General features: G+C 38.8%; 1 long non-coding RNA gene across 1 annotated transcript; it reads left to right on the top strand.

Annotated features, from left to right (window-relative positions):
* The first annotated feature begins 358 nt into the window (after positions 1-358).
* On the top strand, positions 359-3,841 carry LOC115899568. The gene is made up of 3 exons (XR_004059215.1): positions 359-432; positions 1,124-1,256; positions 3,715-3,841. It is a non-coding gene; the product is annotated as an uncharacterized LOC115899568 (long non-coding RNA).
* Positions 3,842-18,650: the final 14,809 nt, after the last annotated feature.

Raw genomic sequence — 18,650 nt, forward strand, 5'->3', positions numbered from 1 at the left:
TGTTAGTTTTGATATCACCATCTTTATATTCAGGAATTAAAAACCCAGAAACAAAACCAAGCTTGAGTTTCCTTGAGTGGAACGCCTCTCTAAAACATGCTTGTTAATTATCCAAGTTGGCTGAGGTTGTTTGCCTAAAATATTTTGTCTTCTTGTAGACACACGAAAAATTAATTGCTCTGGCTTTTTTTTCCCTCTGTAATGTTCTGATGTCCCGGCATGCCAATGCCTGAGAAAACCTAAATACAGAATGAGTACTATTCTGTAGCTGAGGACTGGAATTTTGATTGCCCAAGGTTATGGAAGTCTTCTTGCAACATAGGAGTCAACCCCAAATAAACAAACAAACAATCAAAGCAGCCACCTGGCCTCTCCGGAAAAAAAGTCCTTCTCTCTTTAAGGAGTTTAACTTGCCTTCCCTCAACACAACAGGTAAAAAACTTCCATTATTGTTTCCTTGGATTACACACAACATCAGCAGGATACAGTGATTTTTAGGTTTGTGTAGTGCCTTCCTAAGACTGCAACATTTTCATTATTATTATCACAATGTGTGTGTGTGTGTGAGAGACAGAGAGACAGAGACAGAGAGGAGAGAGAGGACGAGAGCACGCCAGGATTGGGGGAGGTTTTCACGTTGAAAGATAGCAGGTCTGTGGCACCAGGAATTGCCAACAAACTGGTGAAGGGCAAGAGAAGATACCAGAGAGCCTTAGTTCTGTAGATTCATATATTTTGTGTCTGGGAGGAAAAGCACACTCTTTTAAGAAAAACATGTAAAGTCTTGGCATAAATACTACATGGCACATAATAGATGTATTCAATACATATCAATTCTATTCTAATCTCCTCCTCCAATAATATAATCATATTTACCATAGAATTTTTATTGGCATAACAACTGAAAGTAATTGGCGCTGTCACATAAAAGTAAGATTTCTGAGCCTCTGTTATTTTTTTTAAAGTTTATTTTGAGCTCAGCTGCATCACCATGAACCCTGCAGTAGCATTTATCTAAATGTGGTTATAGCTTACATGGCTTCTCCTGGGTTCTCTCTCATCTGTTTGTACCTGTGTATAACTTAATCTTCTGCCTTTTTGTTTTCTTTCTGCCTAAATGAAGAAGAAGAATGCTGAGATTTCTCCAGGACACACCTGTGCACTGTTGCAGAGCAGCTGATCTCGGGGAAGGCTGGTTTTGCCACACAGGTGGTGACAGGGCGGTCTCAACAGGCTCCCAACCCAACCAAATAAAGGTGTGTGGGGGTTGCAAAGCCAGTGTATGTGGAGTTGGGGGCTGGAATGAGGGAAAGGGACACCTTTGTCAGGGTTGTTAGGAGGTGTTGCTTAATTAGTCTGAATGAAAAATGTAACTAGAAGACCAAGCGTCACATTTTAACATGTGTGTGCATGCTCACACACGTACACACACACACACACACACACACACACTCTTTCTCTCTGAGTGCACCCTTTCCTACATGTTCTTTCCTAGGTTAAATCAAGGGGCCTACATTTTGGGGTTTTGGAGCAAAAACTCAAATGCTTTATCAGTTAGGTTTCTTTTTTTTTTTTTTTTTTGCATGCATTTGCAATTCAACGCTGTCTGGCTTGGATTAGAATAGGGATAAATGTGAGTTCGTTTCTGTTTTCTACATCCTATCTAGGGCACAGAGTATGCTCCATCTTGGTTATTGTTGCTGTTTTAAGAAGTAGTATGAGAACGCTTGCCAACTACTTACTTTCTTTTAACCATCTACTTTTTTTTGGACTCAGCTTCTTCATCTATAAAATAGGTATGATCCCTTAATGCTGTGATAGATGGATAGAAGTCTATAAAAGCAAGGGGTAGTTTTAATCTACAAAATAACATGTGAAGAATTTTAACCTTAAAAATTAGATTTCATCATGCTATTAATGAAATAGTCATCTGAAAAGATTTCATTTTATTAACAATCAAGGAAATTCACCTGCAAAAATAAAGGCATTATATCTAATAAGTATCAGATTGTCAGAGACAAAACATATCGATCATATGTAGTGTTTGTGAGGATGTGGGTGCATTGGATTACCTTTTCTGCAAGGTGTATTGTCAATACATTTCAAAATTTAAACTGTGTTCATGTCTTTTGATGAGGTGATCTCTTTTCCAGAAAGTTATTCTTAGGAGAAAATTAGAAAGGTATTCAAAGACATATTTATAAGTTTTTATTTCTCCTCCTCCTCCTTGTTCTTCTTCTCCTTCTTCTTCTTTTTTTTTTTTTTTTTTTTTTTTTGAGACAGAGTCTCGCTTTGTTGCCCAGGCTGGAGTGCAGTGTGGCATGATCTTGGCTCACAGCAACCTCCACCTCCTGGGCTCAAGTGATTCTCCTGCCTCAGCCTCCTGAGCAGTTTGGATTACAGGCATGCACCACCACACCTTGCTAATTTTTGTATTTTTAGTAGAGATGGGGTTTCATCATGTTGGCCAGCTGGTCTCAAACTCCTGACCTCAAGTAATCTACTCGCCTTGGCCTAACCAAAGTGCTTGGATTACAGGTGTGAGCCACTGCACCTGGCCAGTTTTTCTAAGATTTATTGATAAGAGTGAAAAATGGGGAATAAAATACATGTCCACAAATAGGAAATTATTTAAATTAATTATGATATAACTCCAAATGGAATAAATACTCAGTGGCTGTTCAAAAGGAGATTGTAGCTCCATATTTTTCATATGGAAAGACAGCTGTGATACACTGTTAAGTGAAAATAAAATTACAGAATTGTATGTTTCACATTATTACACTTAGAAGGACATGTTTATGTTTATATCTATACTTAGATGGACATGTTTATGTCTATATCTATACTTAGATACATAAAGAATGTATTTGTATATAATGGTCTCTGGTAGAAGAAGTTAGCGGGGAAGAACATTCACTTTGTACTTGATACACTTTTCACTTGCTTAAACATATTTTTAATAGTGAATGGTATTATGTCATATAATCAGTGAAAACAATAATAACAAAGAAGAAAAAAAAATCCAAGGGGCATTACAATGAAACTCTTAATTCTATTGCTTCTACTAATTTCTCTCATTTGTAATATGATCATTGAATGGGATACCCTCAACTTCTGATCAACTAAGTAGGGACACGGGCCTAGACTATTTACAGTGGGTGAAAGAAACAGTAAAAGATAAACAAGCAAGAGATAAACAATGTGAACATATGATATAACTGGATGAGGCCTGCCATAAATAACACACTAATCTACTTAATGAAATAATATATGATAGGCACTTGATGGGCTTTGTGAATTGAATATCATGGGAAAAGGAGGTCGTTGAATGTTAGAGAGAGCGACAGGGAGACAGCTGGCGGAATGATAGGCGCTGTATTCAATGCTGTGGGAAGTACGATTCCCTCCAGGCTCTTTTCTTTCTGAGAGACCCAGTGGTAGGCAGTAGAGACTTTCAGTCTACTTTGCCTTTATTTTGGACTGAGACCTAGATGCTATCGTGTAAAAATATCCCTGCTAATGCATATTAAGATGTGACATGCTTCCTTTTTAAAATTTTGTATGCCTTTGTGTCATTAACCTGAGAAGAAAAAAAAAAAAAAAAAAGAGAGAGCCCATATCCCGGTGTGTAACTAAAAACCTCCCGGTGGGATTTGTTTAGTGTGAGAGCGTGATTAGTAATTTTTAGTGATTAGTAATTTTCTCCCTCAGGTGGTTTTTCTGCATTCCTGTAGAGATCGTGTGCACAACAGGGCTGCCAAGTGAGAAGAAAAGGCTCAGGCAGAAAATATCACGCTTTAAAAAACAGTGTGTGTGCATGCGTCCGCATGTGTGCGTGTGTGTGTTTTAAACAACTATTTTAGTTACTTTGACAAATAAAGTGCTTTGATTTGGAATCATGTCTTTTATGTCTTATACAATCTCTGGTCTTGTAGCCGTCTCATTATGTAATAATTTTATTCAAGAAAATTGTGTCTGTGGTCCCATCCACTCACAACCCAGTCTCTCTCACACCGTTTCTATTCCCCCACTGGTTTTGGAAAAGCAAGCCAATTCTAAAAGTCTTAGCTTAAGGAGGCTTCTGGATTTTATTTGCAGTTTCTTAGAGCCAACTGTGGAAATCATAAGATTGAGGCAGAAAGGGTATAGCTTTTTCAATTGGAGAAAAAAAAAAAGACTGCAGATGTCTACAATGAGAGCTCCATTAAGGAGGGCCATTTTTAAATGTCTCACTAGGTCAACCCATTCCCCTTCCCAATAAAGGGCACTCACATGAACTGAAAACACACCTGGCAGCTGGGTCGCTAGCAACAGTATGCAGTTGTTTTTCGTCTTGCCACTCCCTGGGGATTGAAGTCGTTTAGCACAAAGATTAAGCAACCTGTGTGGCCTTGGGATTCTCCCACTTGAAGCTTTCATAATTTTATTTTTGCATATCTATAAGCACATATACTGGGCCCAGTGACCTCATTAGTAACTGTTAGCTCCTCGGAATGTTGCTATCTGAACCCAAGAAAGGATACACTGTGTTTGGGTTACTCTTTGGTTTCTAAGGCTAAAATTGGCACTTAGAACAGTTAATGAAATAAATGTTAGAGTTGAGAGGTAATGCACTTATAGTGACAAAATGATTTGCTGACCAACGTTATCGGGGTGGTAGACTTGGGCCATGTCTTCCTCCTTCATCATTGTCACCACCAGCACCACCACCACCACCACCTCTCATATATCAATTGCACTTTGTAGAAACACTTTCCCATGCATCATCTGATTTGGTTGTTATGGCAGTCCTGTAAGGTCCGGGTGACTGGATTGTCTCACCATTTTCAATGCGGAGTCTCTGAAACCACGCATCAAGCATCAGAGCAAAGAAGAGAATCTACACTTTCCAGTTACTGGTTCCAACCTCTCTGAAGCACTTCAAGGTGGGTTGTAGGAGGAGCACACCAAGCACTTTAATTCTGCGCTGAGATCTTAGCCTGCCTTGAACTCTAATCTTTTTTTTTTTTTTTTTTTTGAGACGGAGTCTCGCTCTGTCGCCCAGGCTGGAGTGCAGTGGTGCGATCTCGGCTCACTGCAAGCTCCGCCTCCCGGGTTCACGCCATTCTCCTGCCTCAGCCTCCCGAGTAGCTGGGACTACAGGGGCCCGCCACCACGCCCGGCTAGTTTTTTTGTATTTTTAGTAGAGACGGGGTTTCATCATGTTGGCCAGGATGGTCTTGATCTCCTGACCTCGTGATCCGCCCACCTCGGCCTCCCAAAGTGCTGGGTTTACAGGCGTGAGCCACTGCGCCCGGCCGATCTCTCATTTTGTACATAGACTGAGGTTACCCTTAGAATACAAGAGATGGATTTGAATGAATCTACAAGTTCAGTGTAAGAATCTAAAATATATTTCCCCTCGTTTGTAAATTGGTCATGTGATCCTGCAGGGAGGTGTTCTGACAGGCTAGAGGTGTCACCCTGTGAGATCTGCCTCAGAGGCTGCTTTGGATGACCTGTTACATGCAATGAGTGATCCTGTCCCTTCTGCTGCAGAGCGATCTCCCTGGAGACAAACATCAAACTCACTCCCTCCAGTTTTTAAAACGGAATGTGAATGGCCATTCCAAATCGGCTGTCTTAATCCACTCAGAGCAGCAGGAAGTATTTAACTGTTCAACATATTAAATGAACAAAAAATAGGTGAGTAAGACTAACTCATGGCTGGATAAAAGGCAAAAGTAGATGGCTTTCCATTGGCCTGGTTAGAGACCTTGGATGGGCTAAAGTGTATCCTATAGTTCACCACACATCTCTTCCCAACCTGGCCAGGCCTTGCCAACCTGGTGTTGGACCAGACTGTAAGGTATGTGCATTGTGGAGAGAAGCAAGGAAGCTGGGGGTGGAATGAGGGCTCAGAACAAACGCTGGAGCCAGGGAGTTCCAGTAAACAAGGCAGAGGGTTCTCCTTGGATTATGAGCAAGTCTAGAGTTAGGGAAGAACATTTATTTATTTTTATATTTCTTAAGCCTAGTGCAGTGCCTGGCACATAGTAGTTGCTCAGCAGATATTTGTTGACAGAATAATAAATAAACTGACGTGGACCTTTACTAACTTCACCACCCCTTTTTTCTATGCATCAAGATTTCAGGTTAAAGTGCCTGATGGCTGCCACTGGCATTGCCACTTCTGATCTTCTTCCCATTTGCGAACTCCCAGCTTTTTGCCTGGCTTTGGAAGCCTGGCTGGGCCTCCAGCTCTGGCCTTCTATGTCTGCTGCCAGCTCTGAGGTTCTGATGGGATCCGTGTCAGGTAGTGTGTTTCAGAATACTTAAGCTTTCCATTTAGTTGTAATAAAATCCCAATTTTTTTTCTGAAAAAATAGTTTTTTTAAAGAAAATTGTTTGTAAAACAAAATCTTTTTCATGTGAAATATGAAACATGATTTTGTAACAATATGAGACTTCACATCTATGGTGGTGGTTTTACCAAAATTTTCGGTCCTGGCCATAAAAGTAAAAAGTTTAGATGTTTTGGAGGCAGTCCTGGCAATAGCTACCAAAATAAAGTATAACTATTTTGATCTGGTAATTCCAGTTCTAGAAATCTAACTTACAGAACTACATAAGTGTGCAAGGGCATAACTGCAAAGAGGCTAATGCCATATTGTTTGCTTGTGATAGTAAAAAAAGAGAAGTCTTTGAATCTGAAATTGTAGGTCAGTATCAAAGTTCATGTGCCCATTTTTTCCTTGTTTTCTTATGATCACTGATCATGGATAGTATGTGCAGCCAGGAGTAGATTAAAGAGATTTATAAATTTGAGTTGTGTAATTTCCATGCATTGTATTCATGTTAGAAGGCAGATGACTCCTCTCTCAGGGTCAAAGGAAGCCTTGAACAAAATGGCAAGAAACGTGAAGGTTGTTTGGTATTTTCCCCTTTCAGTGCCTGTGTTCTCCTGTTGTCTTAAAATGGCAGAGATTTTCAAGTAGACCCGGGTATAAATGTCAGCTCCATCATTTACCAACGGTGTAAACTTGGTCACTCAGTTTAGTCTTTCAATGCCTTAGTTTTCTACTAGGTAACACAATAATATTCATCAAACTGGGCTTTCATGAAGATTAAATGAGATACCATATGTGAAAATACCTATTGCATACTGTAGATGCTCAATAATTGTTTTCTTCCTTCTGATTGTTATTTTAAGAATTCTCTCAAAAACGCTCTGGGTTTTAGTGTTCTCAGAGCATTTTAATCTCCACCAGGTCCCTGTGGTTCAGGGACAACGGCAGTTATATCAGCACCTCTCTTCCTGACTTGTACCGCCCCCACCTTGCCCTTGCCCCGTTCCCATTTCTTCCTCTCTGTCTTCTCTCCTCATTTCCTTCTTTTTCTTGCCTTGTTTTCTTCCTTTCCTATTTCCACTTGGTTTTTTCCTTTTAAAAATTCCATACCTTCTTATCTTCCAGTCCTCCATTTATTTCCTAGACTACTGGGGGAGAAACGTGGTTAAAAAAAGAGAAAGAAACACAAAGTGCACAGGATAAATAAAACCAACTCTTTTGCCTTCACACTCAGGCCACACCTGGTTTCTCCAAGCCTCTGTGTCTTTGCACATGCTATGCCTTCTTTTCCCCACTTTGGCTAAATTCTACTTATGCTTTGGGTCTGAGTCATTTCCTGGGCCTGGGTTCCAACATGCTAAGACACATGCTCTGCTCACTTTGCCCACAGCACTTCATGCTTCCCAGACCAAAATACCAGCATAACTAAGTTGTAATTGCTTGTTTAATAATCTTTCTTTTCTGCTAGACTATGAACTTTCATGCACAAGGAATGTGTTCCACCTGTTTATTTTTGCATCTCTAGAGCCTGGCTCAGTGCTTGACACTTGATAGGTGCTTGTTGAATGGAGATGTAACTGTAGCTTGTTTTCATCATCAAGACATCTGGGAGAGCCAGCCTAGTTTTTCTCAAGCTAAATTCTACTCTCTGACTTCTGCCATGTTCTTGCACTGAAATTTTGGTCCACAATCTTCAGAAGGCCAAATAAAAGCAGGAAGAGGTATCAAATGCTATCTATGCTTATTTCATTGGAATAAACTTCCAAACCCCCATAGCTTGGGAGATAAGTCTCCAGATTTACTTCTCAACTCTTTCTCCCTCCATGAACCTTATGGTATACTCATACCAAATCTGCCAGCTATCTTTATCTTCTTGTACATGTTATGCTGTTTTATCAACTTCTGGGGTTGATTCTTTTCATTCTTTGCCTATGGAAAATCTTTTTATCCCTCAAGCTCCGGTTCAAATAATGGTTCTTACCTCTTAGAGTTATTGTGAGAATGAACTGATACAAAATGCATAAGTGCATAACACAGTTGTTGCCATAGAGTAAGTGCTCCATAAAGATTAGCCGTTAGTGTCTTTTCTCAACCAGATTTTAAGCACAAAGAGGGTGGGAACCATGTTTCTATTATTCACATCTGTAACTAAGCATCCACTTGAAGGCTGAGCACATAGTACATGCTCAACAAATGGTTTCTGACCAAGTGAGGGAATAAATAGTCCAAGTGACCATATAATAGATCAGACCAGATAGTAAATGTGGTGTGCTACTTCTAGGCTGTGCCAATAACCAGGATGTAGTGGACTTAGTCACATGAATAACTCCAGGTCTGGGCAAAGACTTCTTGAGCAATACCTGACAAGCAGAAGCAACCAAAGAAAACATGGACAAATGGGATCACATCAAGTTAAGAACCTTCTGCACAGTAAAGGATACAATCAACAAAGTGAACAGATGAATCATAGGAGGAAATATTTGCAAACTAACCCTCTGACAAGGGATTAATAACCAGAATATATAAGGAGCTCAAACAACTCTATAGGAAAAAATCTAATAATCTGATCCAAAAATGGGCAGAAGATTTGAAGACACATTTCTCAAAATAAGACATACAAATAGCAAAGGGACATATGAAAAGGTGCTCAACATCATTAGTCATCAGAGAAATGCAAATCGTGACTACCATCTTATCCCCGTTAAAATAGCTTATATCCAAAAGACAGGCAAAAAACAAATGCTGGTGAGGATGTGGAGAAAAGGGAACCCTCGTACACTGTTGGTGGGAATGTAAATTGGTACAACTACTATGGAGAACAGTTTGGCGGTTTCTCAAAAACCTAAAAATTGAACTGCCATATGATTCAGCAAGCCCACTGCTGGGTATATATCCAAAAGAAAGGAAATTAGTCTATCGAAGATGTATCTGCACCCCTATGTTTGTTGCAGCACTGTTAACAACAGCTAAGATTTGGAAGCAACCTGTGTCCATCAACAGATGAAAAAATACAGAAAATGTGGTGCATATACACAATGAACTACCATTTAGCCATAAAAAAGAATAAGATTCAGTCATTCGCAACAATATGGGTGGAACTGGAGATCATTTTGTTAAGTGAAATAAGCCAGGCACAGAAAGACAAATATCACATGTTCTCACTTATTTGTGGGATTTAAAAATCAAATCAATTGAACTCATGGAGATAGAGAGTAGAAGGATGGTTACTAGAGGCTGGGAAGGGTAGTGGGGAGTTTGGGGGATGGACCGGGATGGTTAATGGGCACAAAAATGAGAAAATAAATAAGACCTACTTTTTAATAGCACAATAGGGTGACTATAGTCAATAATAACTTACTTGTATATTTTGAAATAAAGAATGTAATTTGATTGTTTGTAACCTAAAGGATAAATGCTCGAGAGGATGGAGACCCCATTCTCCTTGATGTGCTTATTTCACATTGCATGCCTGTACCAAAACATCTCACGTACCCCATAAATGTATACACCTACTATGTACCCACAAAATTAAAAAAAAAATAAAACTCCAGTTGTTTAGATACCTAGATGTGGCCTAAAAGATTTTTTGAGAATCATTAATAGATGATTAGTTACATATATGCTTAGATGCCATCAAAGCACAAAGGATATGTAGATTTCTTTGGTTAGCTGAAGGTTCTGTTTGAATGTGGAAAACATTAGGGTGAGAATGATCAAAGGCGATTTAATGTTTAATCTGGTCTGGTTCACCAGAACCTTATAAAGAGCCAACTGTGGAAATCCTGTTTCCTCCCATTCCCCCACCCTAGTGGTACACACAGTTAGAGCCAATGTAAATAGTGAAAATCAAATATTCTGTTTTTGCCTATTGAATTTCTTTTGTGGAAGTTTGAAATGGTTAGCTGAGCATTTTAACTAAACTGAACAGAATGCCAGAAAAGTCTTCTTTGAAATGTGAAATACTTTAAGCCTCACAAAAGTTCATATAAAATATAAGAATACTATGAATGTAAGAATATGACTGTGGAGCATATTCACTCTTGTGTGCAGAATGTCGAAACTTACAGAGTCGTATACAACTCAGTCTGTGGTACTTTGCGAGAAAGTTCTCTATAGCTCCAGGTACAATCACATATGGCTTTCCCACTAGTTCTTTTCCCTTTCTCCCTCCCCTTCGTTCATTTCCCTTTCACATTCCCCCTTTCCTTGAGTGACAGATAACTGTATAACACCAGACTTCAAAAAAAGAATTAAAGATTAAATTTAGAATGACCACATCCTTAACAATAGCTTTCCTTTCTAGCCACAAGCAAAAATCTTGAACTTAAAGATGATTACCATGACTGGCACACTAAACAAATAGAAATTAATAGCAAAGAAGTGATTCTCAGTCCTCTGAGCTCAAGGCTCAGTCTCTCCTGGAGGTGACTGGGCAGTCAGGAGCCCTCAAGGTTTTATCAGATGCTATAGCAAAGTAGTAGAAAAAGTAGGTGGGCCCATTAATCCTGTCTGTACTGGGGGTTATGGGGAAAATGTGTTTCAGACTTGCAAGCAGTTTGAGTATGGCTCTGGAAATCTCAAGTTATTCCTGCTCTAGAGAATATAGAGGGTGTTAAATCAATTTGTGTGGAGAGATGACCACCACTGGTCAAAGTGAAGGTACATTTTTATCTTCTCTGAGGTGCCAAAACCGCCCCTGAGGCTCTTGAGATTTAGCTATCCTCTTCCCTGGGGTCTGGATTTTCCAAGGCAATCCAGGGCTCTTTCCTTACAATGTAGCTACTTTCTGTTTTGGGGTCACCACTACTCATCATTTTCACTTTTCTGAGTCACCATCACTGATCAATCACCCTCTCATGCCCAGGAAGAGAATCTCAACACCATGGAAAGGTCCTGGCTTATCCTGGCTATGTTTTTTACTTTGTTCCTTTAGTGGGGGCTCTTGTCTAAGGAACACTGACACTGATATAGCAGGCAGTCACTGTACCCCAATAATCCCTGAGAAAACAAGTTGACATTAATAACAGTAAGTCATATTTCAGTGGCTGATTTTATATTTTCCTTTATAACACAAGACTTCAGACCCTCTGTTCCAAGTCTCTCTCAGTTACTTCTGATATCACTCAGTTTCTTCTCTGTTACTTCATGGGGCCTTTTATGAGCTCATAACCAGTTCTACTGTGTAAGAGTGGCTCCTTGTTCTCTGCCAATCTTCATGAGACCGTTGTTGATCCTTTTCTAGAACATTCCAAAGTTGCAAACCTGTGAGATGCCAAAATGGCAGCACATTTAGCTTTCACTCCTCTAGAACCACATTGCCTCAGGCAGGAGAAAACGCACCTTCCTCAGTATGTTGTCCTTTGTTACTTGGTCATAAAACAATGACAATAACAACAAAAAATACGCCATCTGTGCTCCAATGTATCAGAGTCCTCATGACAGCAACCCTTTTGTCTTCTAATTGAAACCCTGTTTTCCACAGGCTCACAGCAGGCATTCTGGACTGAGTGGAGGCAGAGTTTGTTCTTCATCTTCCCTCATCTTGCTCTAGGTGTCTCTACTGAAACTCTTCCTTACAGACTTTTGGCTCCTGTTTGCGTGTTTATATTTTGGGACATTCCTTTTCCCTTTAAGGAGACTAGAGTTTTTCCTCTCACATTTCATGCACCAGAACCTGGTCACTTGGCTACCTCTAGTTGCAAGGGAGGCTAAGAAAATGTGGTCTTTTATGCTACCTGTATCTAGCCAAAAAATTAGTATTCTATTTTTAAAAAGGAGGAGAATAATGTATTTTGGGGCAAAGAGCCAGCAGTCTCTGCCATAGTTTTTAACTCACATTTTAATTTTTTCTCTTCTCATCTCTCCCCTTTATACGTATTGTGGGGAGGACAGAGTTTGCTCATTGGTCTGAATATGGTACACATTTTCCCACCTCTGTGCCCTTTTTCATAATGTTTCCTTGTTTGAAATGACTCTGGACTCCTCTTCTCGCTTGGAGCTCTCATCCTTTAAGGTCCATATTGAAGCTACACAAACTATGTTGTACAATTAAGATCCCAGATCCAAAATCCTTTGACGATCTTTTTAATTAAAGAGATCATTTGAGCCTATCGAATGAAGCTGAGAGATGCAGCTCAAGTTTTCCTAATTCCTACCTTCCACACTATCAGCAGCACAAAGTTCATCTGCATGAACTATGCACCCTAAATCCAGACAAGTCCTTGTCTTGTATGATGATTACTCTGTATTACTCTGACCCAGGCACTTCTCCACTAATGCACTTTACACCTGTTAGCTAATTTAATCTCAGCAACTCCATGAAGGAGGTGCTATTGTTAGTCCTATCTTAATAGCTAATAATTAATAGCTAATAAATTATAAATAATAGCTAATAAATCCTCCTACACAAAGTTTGGTGATAACATTTTCTTTTAGTTTTTTTTTTTTGTCTATACCATTCATGGACACTTTTATCTTTCTAATTTATACACAACGCCTTTCTTGTAAGCCTGTCAGTGCAAGGGCTGATAGGTTTTTCTGAAGCAAAGAAGCTAGCACAATGCCTTAGTTACAGCTAGTGCTCAATAATTATTTATTTTTGCTGTTGCTGATAACCTAGGCTAAGGTTTGATGATGAATTTTAAGGGTTTGTAGTAGTTACAGCCTGAGTATAGTTGAATCAGGTCTTGAAACTCTGTTATCTGTATAACTTTTTTCTGCAGAGTAAAAACAATACTGGGAGCGTTAGTTCATCACAGTGGGATAAGGAGGTGGATTACAGAGTTTTGAAAAGTATTTTAACCTCAATCAAAAAATTAAGCCCTCCTACTTTTGAATGACATCAGTATTGGGATAATCACAGGACATTAATTTTATTTTTATAATTTTTTGAATTGGTAATACATTCGTGTTTCAAATATAAAACATACAAAAGCTATTCATTAAAAAGCTATTTTCTTACCACTCCTTCATTCAACTGTCCCTATCCCTCTGATAGGTAACATTATTATTGATTTCTTATCATCATATTATATATGTTATATATATATGTGTGTGTGTGTGTGTGTGTATATATATATGTTTTGTTTTTGTGAGACAGAATCTCACTCTGTCATCCAGGCTGGAGTATAGTGGTATGATTTTGGCTCACTGCAACCTCTGCCTCCTGGGCTCAAGCAATTCTCCTGCCTCAGCCTCCCAAGTAGCTGGGATTACAGGCATGCACCACCACACCCAGCTAATTTTTGTGTTTAGTTGAGACAAGGTTTCACCATGTTGGCCAGGCTGGTCTTGAACTCTTGACCTCAAGTGATCTGCCCACCTTGGCCTCCCAAAGTGTTGGGATCACAGACATAAGCCACCACGCTTATAACCCTAGAGATATTTTTTAAATGCAAATAGAAGTTAATACAAATATATATATGTATATATTTTTTCTGTCTCTCTTTTGTCAAGAATAGAGAAATGCTATATATATACCTTACTTTTAACTAGTGTAATTTAGAAATCTTTTCATATCAACACATTAATAGTTTAAAAATTTTTTTTACAGCTGCATAGTATTCCACTGTGTGAATATTCCATAATTTATTTAATCAGTTCTCTGTTGATGAACACTGAGTTTGTCATCAAAATTTTTTATTACAATAATACTGCTAGTAATATCTTTGTATTTCATTCATTTGAGCATTTCTGTATCTGTAGCATATGTTCCTAGATGTAGAATTGCTAGGTTAATGGGATAGGTAATTGAAGTTTTAATAGATACTACTAGATAGCCCACCATAAGAATTCTACTAATTAATACTCTCACCAACAATATATGAAAGTGCTATTTTTATGCAATCTTGCAACATAATTTATTATTTAAAATTCTGGAATATTGTCGATCTGATAGGTAGCGGGGGAATAACTTCATCTAGTTTTAATTTGTATGTTCATTATGATAAATGAAGTTTGGCATCTATTTTTCTCCACTTATTTAGGAACCATATCGATATTCTCTTCTGTGAATGATCTGTTCATATCTTTGTGAACGTTGTAATTGGATGAATGATATTTCTTTTACTCTTAGGGATTTGTAGATACTTTTTCTTTATGTGGGGCATTAGCCCTTTGTGTTTCAGGTTGTCAATATTTTTGCCTACTTGTCATTTGGTTTTCACTTGGCTTTTTTTCTTCAGAAAATAGCCTTTTTATTCTTGAAGACTGGATCTTTTCTTCCATGGCTTCTGGATTTCGTGTTAGTTAGAAGGGCTTTCAACATTCACGGTTATAAAAGAATTCTCACAATTTTTTCTTTATTTATTTTACATTTAAATATTGAACCTATTTGAAATTTCAGACTCCTCTTTAAACCATTTCAAGCAAACATGTTGTTTAGATAGGGTCGCTAGACTTCGCAAATTAAAATACATATGTTTACTTCAGATAAACAGCAAATAAATTTTTAGTACAAATATGTCCCATGCAATATTGGGAGCTGTGCTTGGGAAATATTTATGCTAAATCAGTACTCACTGTTTACTTGAAATTCAAGTTTAACTGGACATCCTGTATTTTATCTGGCAACCCTAGGTTGGGAGCCACTAGTCCATTTGCTTAGATACTTCAGTTTGAGTTGAATCTCAATTTAGGCTATATATCAGGGCCCTGCTACTTTTGTTTATTTGCTGTTTAAAAGCTTAATGGTATTTTCTACAGTGTCTGCATGCATCTCTGAAAGGTTCTGAAATTTGAGCATACAACTGTGTTAGATTGAAATAACTTATTTACAAATGTGTGGATAACTAACTCCCTTCTAACATTTTGTCTAATGTGTGCTACAAGAAAACCATTTCCAGGGGCAGGGAAAACTGTCTGGGGGCAGTGGAGAGCTAGTCCCCTATCTGCTCAGCTCCAATGAAACAATTGAGTTCCCAAGAATATTTGGTTATCAAAATAATTGTCTCAATTATTGTTTCAAGGGGTTGGAGGCTAGAGTCTCAGATACATATCACAGAACAATTTTTTCCTTATAGGAGTTTAAATAATACCATTTGAAAATTATAAGTATATTCTGTTTGATCAAATCAGACAAAAACAAATCTAACGTCTCTTTTTTTCCTGCTTTTGAAAACACATATTCAAGAGTCTTATCTCCCTTAGCACTCCTATTATGATTAACAAAGCACAATGTTGAGATAACACTCCTTTCCCCCCACAGAATTGTAGCACAAATCATAACCATCATGATGAATCAAGACTGTGATGTCATTGAAGCAGCCAGGTTCTGATTATAGTATAGCCAAAGGAAGACAGTGCACTTCCCTCTGTTTAATTTACTTGATTGCGTCTCATTAATCCACTCATTCAGTCATTCAACACATATTTCCTGAGTGCATACTACATGCTAGGCACTATGCTAGTTGTGAGGCTGAATACAACAGCCATGGACTCTGTCCTCATGGAGCTTTGCAGGTGTGCTAGAGCCAACCCCTACTGGCTGGTTGAAAGCCTATTTTTAAATTTTCAGGAACTTCATGAGCTTCAGAATTGGCAATGGTGAGAGTATTTATACACAGAAAATGGCAACCACAACAAATCAGGGCCTTCTATGCTGTTGTTTTTTTCTTCTGCCCACCTCTCCTTCTATTTAAATGAACAGCTGGTTGCTGAACACTAATCAGCACAACACTGGGGTTACAGAGATGCTCCTGAACTCAGTCACCCTCCTTGCCTCTTGACCTCCACATCAGGATCCCACTGCACCAATACACTTTGCTTTTTACAAACAATAGCTTCTTGAAATGTTGAAGCAGTCAGACTATTATAAGATATTTTAGTTGACACATGTTATAAGTTGTTGGCCATATAAGCAAGCCCAGAGTAAAACTCCTAAAATAAAATTTGCAATGTTAAAAAATGTATTAGCGATTAATTTATTTCGCTATTAAGATAGGACTAACAATAGCACCTCCTTCATGGAGTATTGAGATTAAATTAGCTAATAGGTGTAAAGTGCGTTAGTAGAGAACTGCCTGGCCCAGAATAACACAGACTGAGCATCATACAAGTCAGGACAAGGACTTGTCTGGGTTTAGGGTGCATAGTTTATGCAAATGAACTTTGTGCTGCTGATGGTGTGGAAGGTAGGAGGCAGGAAAACTTGAGCTGCATCTCTCAGCTTCATTCAATAGGCTAAAATGATCTCTTTAATTAAAAAGATCCTCAAAGGATTTTAGATCTGGGATCTTAACTGCAGGAAGAATGGCAAAACATTATGTCCTTAGAGTCAGGAGAAAGGCTGTACTTGCTTCTTTTTAATCATCTGATGGTATTAAGGCTTTTAATGAAAACCCCTATTTTTTCCCCCTCCCTTCTTTGTTCTCTCCTTAGCTTTCCTAAGTGAGTTAAGGCATTCTGAATATGCCACACCCTGGTTCCCTTATTCTGTAAGAAGACCACAGAAGAGAGAAGGAGCCCAGATGGCCCCAGGTGTACTACTAATCCCAGGATTTTGAAATCTTGAGTCTGGTCTCTGGAAGAATTTCCCATTCTGTACAAAGATAAAAAGAATACACTGTTCCTTGTTCTGTTAACTTATTTTTATGAAACAGAAGGATTTTTTTTTCTCCTTACTGAAGATAATTTTTACATGCAGATCCTCTATGTATTTTGCTAGATATATGCCCAAGTACTTTTTCTTCTTCTTTTTTTGGGTAGTATTGTAAATGGTATTATTTCTTAATTTCAAATTCTAGTTTTCCATTGCTGGTATGTAGGAAAACAATGAGTTTTGTATATTGACCTTATATCCTGCAACCTTGCTAAACCTGGTTAGTAGTTCCAATAATTTTTTAAAGATTCTTTGGAGTTTTCTACTTTAATAATCATGTCACCTGTGGTAAAGACAGTTTACTTGTCCCTTTTTAATGTGTATACCTTTTATTTCTTTTTCTTATCTTACAGCACTAGCTAGGACCTTGAATAGGTTGGTGAAAGAGAGTATCTTTGTCTTGTTACTGATATCAGGGGAAAGCATGCTATCTCTTACCATTAGGTATGTTTGCTGTAGGTTTCTCATTCATGCCACGCCCCCTGCCACCCCCCCCCCCCCGCCTCTTTTTTTTTTTTTGAAACAGGCTCTCACTCTATCACCCAGGCTGGAGTGCAGTGGCACGATCTTGGCTCACTGCAACCTCTGCCTCCCAGGTTCAGGAAATCCTCCTGCCTCAGCCTCCTGAGTGGCTGGGATTATAGGTGCCTGCCACCACACCTGGCTAATTTTTGTATTTTTAGTAGAGATGGGGTTTCACAGTATTAGTCAGGCTGGTCTCGAACTCCCGACCTCAGGTGATCCACCCGCCTTGGCCTCCCAATGTGCTGGGATTACAGGTGTGAGCCACTGCACCCAGCACCTCTTTTCAAATTAAGAAAATCCCCTATAGTTCTCATTCTTTGAGCCCCACAGAATGGAAATGGTCTGTTTTAATCTGATCTATCAAGAGATTTGATTTATGGTCATTCCTGTCAGGGTTGGGATGGTTTGGAGATGGTAGAAAGAAAGAACATTCCACCCCTGAACCCTATGGTAACTGTTCTCTGAGTCAGCTCTCTGCCATCTGTGGCCTCCACAGCTTGTCATGAAACCAGAGATCTCTAGCAGCTGCACTGGTGAAAAAGGCAGCAAGAGGTGGAGTGATTCTCTCGCCTTTAAATCTGAAGAGCTGCCACTTCTTACCTGTGTGAACTTGGATGAATCACAAAATTTCATTTCTAAAATCAGGACCTTGATTACATTGTGGGGACATGAAGATAGCCTGAAATGATAGTAACTCTAAAGTACTCTACAAATGTATCCTTTGGATGACAACTTATTAGAGGGCATGATCCATGTCAGTGCATTTTAGTATTCCCTAAATAGTCTGGGGCACAGTAAATGCTTAATATGTATCTAATTATTTATTTATTTATCTAATTAATTAATTATTTGTGTTATTACATGTATTTGTCCCTCCAAGATCTCATTGTTTGCCCTTGGGCTGTGTGGGGAGTACTACAGAGCGGGTGTTACGGCAGGGGCTGTGTCAGAGTCTATGATTTCAAGCAAGTCACCAAAGCTCCCTAACCAGTAACTGGACTCTTTGGGTAACTAAGTGAGATGTCCCAGGTAAAGCTCTCTGCAAAATATCTGCTCTCTGTAAATGCTGAATTGATGCCAGCTGTTATTTTTACTTAGGTAAGATCTTTATTAGGGAACTAGAGAGGGAAAGCTGTGGGGTTTGGGGTTTATTTGTTTGTGATTATTCATTAGTGTCTTCTTGAGGAAACTTTCTT

This window comes from Rhinopithecus roxellana, chromosome 1 (assembly GCF_007565055.1).
Source record: "Rhinopithecus roxellana isolate Shanxi Qingling chromosome 1, ASM756505v1, whole genome shotgun sequence".
Classification (NCBI taxonomy): Eukaryota; Metazoa; Chordata; class Mammalia; order Primates; family Cercopithecidae; genus Rhinopithecus; species Rhinopithecus roxellana.